We start from the raw sequence: 7,719 nt of genomic DNA on the forward strand, positions 1-7,719 counted from the left end.
GCAATATTCTTCCTGTCTTGCTGCAATATTCTTCCAATTCTCTAGACAGTTTCACATCATCTCCTGTAATAATAATGGAAAGAAACGAAAGCAGGTAGATGAGGGGACTTGTTGAATACTCCAGTGACAAGTCAATGTCAGTGCCCTGCTTGGTTCATTTTTAGGAGGGAAAGTCTTCCGCTTCAAACAGAGACAGTGAGCTGGACAAGAAATGCAGGTCCTAGGTACAAAATAAATCAATGGACATCCAGTGTCCACGTAAAGTTGTGAACAGGATTTTACCGACCCTGCATACAGAAATGTTTACCTGTAAGTAACAATTTCTCAGACAGTTTCTGATTAAACAGAGTAGAGAGCTCATCTTGCTGTAACTTGACACAGTTTCCTTAAAATCAGTGGATTTAACTAGGGGAGAATCTAAATCACAGTAGTACGTACTGCTTTGATATTCACAAATTATGCTCTTGAAATAGATATAAAAATCACAGTTATCCCTCAGGAGAATAAACAAGGGCTCTCAAAACTCAGCAGGCATTATGCAGTGCGTTGAGTGGTTTCAAGCACACTGTTGAACCTAGCAGTAAACTGACTCCGAGTCATTCTTCACAGGAGTTCTAGAAAAAAATTACAGCAGAGGTTTGCCTCAGAGATGACTGGGGCAGGCTGTTCAGCATGTTGTTTTACACCGGTATAGCAACCTGACACTGTTAGTGGAGCTGACTCTAGAGGACGGTCATATTAATCCCCCCTTAACCAGAATTAATACTTTGTAGCACACCTTACATCTTAAAGCACTCCTGGAAATGGAAGAATCTGCTAACTTCCCTATAAGGCACATGAACGAGTATTAAATCTCAGTTTCACAACCCTGAAAACTGGGTCACAAACCATCCTGACTGGTTTGTCGAAGCCTCTCAGTTGACGAATGGCAGAACCCGTGCAGAACTGAGAGCGGTTGCCGGCCACTGGTCCCACATGCAACACATGGCCATGAATCCTCACCCGTGGGAACTGTATTCCTCACTCCTTTGAGCTCCGTAGTGGGAATGAACCTTCCATTAGTACCCAAGCATACAGCCTCTATCATCCCAATTTTATTTATTCTTTACTAAAACATTATCCTGCAGACAGAAAGGGTATATTCTGTTCATTTATTTATCTACAAATTAGACATTTTATAGGAAGCCTAAAGATAAGACTTTGCCTTAATAGTCAATGTGGGAAAGACTTGGCCCTAGGGAGTTCTCTGTCCTCATAAAGACAATACAGCTGTGTCCTTCACCAGCTGCTGTGTGGGAAACAGCATCAGGGGGAGTAAGGACAAAGGTAAAATAAGAAAAAGATATAAACAATCATTTGAGACAGCCTTAAACTAGTGAAAAAAACACTCAGGAGCTGGAAGTCTGACACCCTTCACTAGTCCTGGGATTAAGGAAGGGGTGCATGTAAATCGCTGTCTCTTTTTAGGGACAATCATGTATGAGGCTGTAGGTCTGGTCTCGGGTTCTCAGATGTGGGCTCTTACCTTTCCTTGGCAAATTATTAACTCCGCTGAAATTATTCTCATCAGTAACTGTTGCAGCAACACTAAGGAGAGCCTGGCAGTCACACAGACCTTCAAAAATTTCCAAGTATGATGAAAACATGTATGTAAGATACCTAAATGAAGGTACAGCCATGTCAAAAACATGCTATTAAGAATATCACTTTTATATCTATATATATAATGCTGACTGATCATGTGATGCTAATGGTAAAATCTTAGTTATTAAGCCAATTAAAAATTTACATTTCAAAAGCTAAAAGAATTGGCCCTGAAGAACTTTGCAGGTTTATAATTTAATGTAGATACAATATTTCTAACAGAGGTGTTTGAGCTGATATTTATTAATTTTTACTTTTCTGTACAAAATATGACAATATAAAAAGCAACACCTTGGACACTGTGCAAGTATCTCCCACAGTAAATCTGAAATGTAAACACACTACCAAGTCCAACCTAATTAAAACAAATCACAAATCAGGTATTAGAACCACCTTTTTTATGCTAAGTGCTAGTGGATTTTGGAGTTCTGCTAGCGGATAATCCTAAATGGGTTTTAGTCCACTATGCTTACTGTTTGCTAGTTCAATATAGAAACATCTGGCTAAGCCAGACATTAGCAAGACGTGCTCTGTGCATGAATCTCACTGTGCATGTGTGCATGTTAAATACAGTGTACTGTTTTGTTTTTTTTTTTCCAGTCAGTCAGTCCTGATGGCAGCATATAGCTTAGGGAATGCTGCCAGTGTTATGAAAAAAAAAAACCAACAAACCCAAAACCTAGAAGGAAGAGTCTGAACCTACTGTGTTACCAAAAGAAAAGTACTGCACATAAGAAATACAATTTTGATATATAAATAAGTGTTTAAAAGTTTGAAATCTACAGAAACAAAGCCCTGGGTACTAGTACTAATAATGAGAGGCTGTCAGATGATAATACTTTGAATCACTGTATCTATAAATGCTTTGCATTTCCATTAAAAATGGTATTTTTAGGGGGTTTTGCATGTTACCATTGGTATAATCCAGAATCACTCAGCAGTTGATGTGTTGAGTATTTGTTTATGATTTCCATGAAGCCATTTGGAGCTCATACATATGTCAATATACATGTTGATTAGATTAGCATAGAGGATAATGGATTTATGAGAAAAGTTACCAGGATCTGTGTTATTTTAAAGTGTGTCTAAATTGCTTACAGTAAAGGAAAAGGGAATAGTAAGTCATGGAATTTCAGGGACTGCAGGAACGAGAATGTGATAACAGTATCAGGGCTGATAGCTTTCAGGAAACAGCCATTAAGCAGTGTGCTTTGCAGCTTTCTGTAATAATATTGTCTAAAAGCCCCAAGCAATGAGCACCCTGTGAGGGTATGTAATTGCTACCTTCTGTGGTCCCTGAGGTTTTGGTATCAGTTGAGCAATCATGTGTGCTCCTCAAGCCTATTGCCAGGGACTCAAAATTACATTACAGGCTCAGAAATGTGCAACACTGAGTAAATCCACACCCAAACCCTGGAAGACTATTTGAGTGTAAAGGCATTCCAGATGGGAATTTAAATGCTAAATTTCATGTCATATTATTTAGCAGGTTAGTTTATCCCTCATTTGCTTGCCATCTGTCATTATTTCAGAAAAAAATGCTTGTAACTCACCAGCCTACAAAACCAGAAAAGATTGCTACCTCAAACCAAGGTGATAGCCACAAGATGCAATTTCAGAATAATTACAAATTATAATGACACAATTAGGGAAAATGTGCTTTGCAGTTTTTGTTTTAGTTAGAAAGCCAGGACCACTACTCCAGCCTTGGGGTTTTTTTTATTTTGTTAGGGATTTTCTGTTTGTTTCTGCACACACAACTGATTAGATGTGAGAGTGGGTACATCTGTCTGGCAAGTCTGTGTTACGATCATAACCAACAGGCACCAAAATAGACCAAGACTACAATATATTCACTCCGTTGGCAAAGAGTGCTTTCAGCTGCATTTATGGTTTAGTTTCTGTTACTACCAATTTGGGAGTGAAATTCTGTACATAAAACCTTACCATATTTGAAAAAAAGGGCAGCTATTTATCTGCCAAAGAGTAATTAACTGCTCTTTGCTCACCTGAATTTCATTAGGGAGGGAAAATATGGTGACTATTGCAAACAGAAAAAGAATGGCAAAAGCCCCAAACCCAGTATAAAATAAATGCAATGAAATCTAATACGGTTTCTATTTATGGGTATTCCTCTATTAACAAAATCAAAATATGTTAAACCTCAAAAGTTATTACCTATTTTGAAAATTTAGTTAAATAAAATCATCATGCTTTTATTTCCCCTGTTTTCCTATGGAATAGGCATGGAGGAGCATAGTTTCTTAGACACTGAGGTCTTTTTACATCTTTCATTCCACCAATCTTATGTTCTTGTGATTGGTCAGAAAATTCTATTAAATTTATAGGACCAGAGGGACTATTATGATAAACACATATGCAATTTTAAATTGCATGAGTTAATTTTTATTTCCTAGTCTGCTAGATTAAAAATAATTCTTCTCAAATAGGCTATGGTCAAACAGCCAGCATCACTGTTGCAGTTGCATGGTAACACTTATGCTTCCTGACACAATACATGAAAATGGTTTTGGGGTTTTGGGTTTTGTTTTTTTCTTGACTCACCTCTGCCTGTTCACAGTGAGTCAATATCAAAGCCACCAGGAGTATTATTTGATAGCAGTATAGGAAAGGATGAATTTACCATAAAATGAAGCTGCCTCATTTTATGTGAGACCTTTGCAGTACACGTGCTTTAGTTAAGCATGTGACACCATTTCCTGCAGCATTCTCCTGGAGAAATTGGCTGTTCAGGCCTTGGACAGGCATATGCTTCACTGGGTAAAAGCTGGCTGGCTGTCCAGGCCCAAAGCGTGGTGGTGAATGGTGATAAAGCCAGTTGGTGGCTGGTCACAAGCGGTGTTCCCCAGGGCTCAGGGCTGGGGCCAGTCCTGGTTAGTATCGTTATCGGTGACCTGGATGAGGGGATCCAGTGCACGCTCAGTCAGTTTGCACACCAAGTTGGGTGGGAGTGTTGATGTGCTGGAGGGCAGGGGGCTCTGCAGAGGGATCTGGACGGGATGGACTGATGGGCCAAAGCCAATTGTATGAGCTTCAATATAGCTCAGTGCCAGGCCCTGCACTTGGGTCTCAAAACTACCCCAGCAGTGCTACAGCCCCGGGGCAGAGCGGCTGGGAACTGCCTGGGGGGAAAGGGCCTGGGGGGTTGGTCAACAGCCACCTGAACATGAGCCAGCAGTGTGCCGGGTGGCCAGGGAGGCCAACAGCATCCTGGCGGGTATCTGAAACAGTGTGGCCAGCAGGACCAGGGCAGTGACCGTCCCCCTGCGCTCGGCGCTGGTGCGGCCGCCCCTCGAATCCTGTGTTCGGTTTTGGGCCCCTCACTGCAAGACAGACACTGAGGGGCTGGAGCGTGTCCAGAGACGGGCAGCGGAGCTGGGGAAGGGGCTGGGGCACAAGTCCTGTGAGGAGCAGCTGAGGGAACTAGGGGGATTTGGCCTGAGGAAAAGGAGGCTGTGGGGAGACTTTATCGCTCTCTACAACTGCCTGACAGGGGCTGTAGGCAGGCGGGGGTCTGTCTCTTCTCCCAGGTAACAAGCCATAGGACAAGTGCAAATGGCCTCAAGTTGTGACGGGGGAGGTTTAGACTGGATATGAGGAAACATTTCTTCACCAAAAGTGTTTTCAATCATTGGAACAGGCTGCCCGGGGGAGTGGTTGAGTTACCATCCCTGGGGGAATTTAAACAACGTGTAGGCGTGGCGCTTAGGGACATGGTTTTGAGGTGAAGTTGGTAGTGTTAGGTTTAAGGGTCTTTCCAATCTAAATGATTGTGTTATTCTAATTGGGAGAACATATTGCAAGTAGCAAAAATGAATTCAGAACTATTCACAAAATGCAGCTGTAGGGGAAAAAAAGAAACAGAAGAAGAAAGAAACAGTGAGGTTTCATTAGCTGTATTTGTGGGAGAACATAAGTAGTGGTTTATCCTTTAAAGAGATCTGTGTCTTCAGTGCTACTTGCTAGATACAAGAGATACGTGCTGAGTGCATTACTCTGAGGTACACTTGATCTTTGCTCTCATCTGCCCTGGATCACTCTGACTGACTGTCTCCAGTTCCAACCTGGGAGAACTATGTTGTCTAACCTCCACATTTCTGACCTGTATTTAGAATAGATGTAATTTACCTTGGGTTGTAAAGCCTGTGTGCATTCACCAGTCCCACAGAGCTCCTGCTGTTAAAATTGAGGGAAGTCAAAATGCTGGATATATAATTAAAATCTGAATCTGACCTAGCTGACTTAGTGTTAGCTATCTACAAGGGATGAAGACGTCATGCACCAGTTTATGCCAATGTCAAGGGTGACAGAGGCTTATTGCTTCCAGGGAAATTAATGGGTAGGACTAATTCAGGCCCTTCAAACTAATGGCCAAATCCTTCTCTGTATCATGTCGTTTCAGGGAAGATGAGAACACAACCCCAAGAACCAGAATTTCACATTTCTTCATCTGACAAAGTGGCTTTACTCTATTTCTTCTTTGAATCATCTATTTTGACACACTGAGAGTCCAAAAGGGAATGAAGACTTCTGTTTAATGCATGAAATCAGTCTTTTTCTGAGGCTTTGGATATCAGATCCACAGATATGCGTGGGGCTATGTGTTCAAGCAGAGCACGTGTACACCCAGGGGATCTGGCCTTCCTGGCCACTGTGGCACACACAGTAGTCCCTGCACTGTACCATCCTGGCAGCCACTGGCTGTTGTCATTTCCTTCACAGCTTGACAGCCAGCAGGGTTAATGGAGAGCTGACCCTGTATAGAATATGCTACATAGCATGGCCTTGTGCTTGGTGACAGACAGCTCCTTCTCCTGCCTTCCTAGCTGTGCCCAAAACACAGCTTCTCCTCCATGAAAATGCCTGAACTTCTACAAGTCTGACCTCCTCAGCAAATTTCTTTCCAGGATCCTGGTCTTTAGGTTTACAATGACTTAACTAGTTTACCCTATGCAAATTCATAGGTTGCTGACTCCTTAAGCCTAATTTTTGTGCTAATTAAAAATCCCAAGTCATAGATCTAAAATTCAGAGCTTATTTTAAAACAGTAAGTCAAAGTTATTAGAGTTTTATATTATTTAAAAATTATTTTAAAAAAACATAACAAGAAATCGTTGATATTACATTTGCTGGAGAACTCACGTAAGGATAGGCTGATTCTGCCATTCCTATCAAAGCAGAACTCAAATGTGACCAGATGTCCCTGGGAAAGGAAAACTGGCTGTAAGGATAAGAATCTGAACAAGAACTAAGGGACAGGGACTCTGCTGTACACTTTTCCACGTCTTCCTAATACCTCAGTGCCTCAGTTTCCCAAACTGTACAACACAGGGATACCAAATTTAGCTGGATCAGGTCCAAGGAATGGGACATGACTGCACCAAAATGGGCAAAATAGAAATCTCTTTCTTGGGGGTTCCATCTATCCTGTCATATACATTACAGTATTTTCTAAATTCAGTTCTTGAAAAGACAGAAGCTGGCTGAAAGTAAGGCATTGTCAATCCATTATGCAAATGGAAAAATAAATTAAAGGACCAGAGGACTGGGGAGAACATAAAGTGATTGTGGTTTCACACGACTAAGCTATTGCACAGAGGGATGCAGAATTAGGGTGTTGTATTATTGTGCAAATAAAAAGGCAAAGAGGGGGGTCTAAGTTGTAATGGAAACAGTGCTTCAGGGCCAAGGACTGCTGTGACTCCAGATGTCAGTAGTTTGTTAAACATAATACAAAACAACATAAAATGTAAAAAATGCAACTGGAACAAAAGGTTAGGCTGTCTCTCTCCATGTGTCAGTGAAAAGAATGAGAAGAACAACAAAGTCACTTGGCAGCTGGGATTCCTCAAATCTTGCCAGTGCTTCTCAAACCTTGTCGGCACTCTGCAATCTCCTCCATTGCCAAAGCAGTTGTATCACTACACAAACAGCACCCTACCATTAAGCAAATAGGGTGTTTCTCATCCCACCACTGCACAAACAGTCCCCTACCACAGCAAAAGCATCCTTTCATTACAGTGCTGCAACTCGCTATTTCAAACACAGCATCCC

Source organism: Falco cherrug, chromosome 4 (assembly GCF_023634085.1).
Source record: "Falco cherrug isolate bFalChe1 chromosome 4, bFalChe1.pri, whole genome shotgun sequence".
NCBI lineage: Eukaryota > Metazoa > Chordata > Aves > Falconiformes > Falconidae > Falco > Falco cherrug.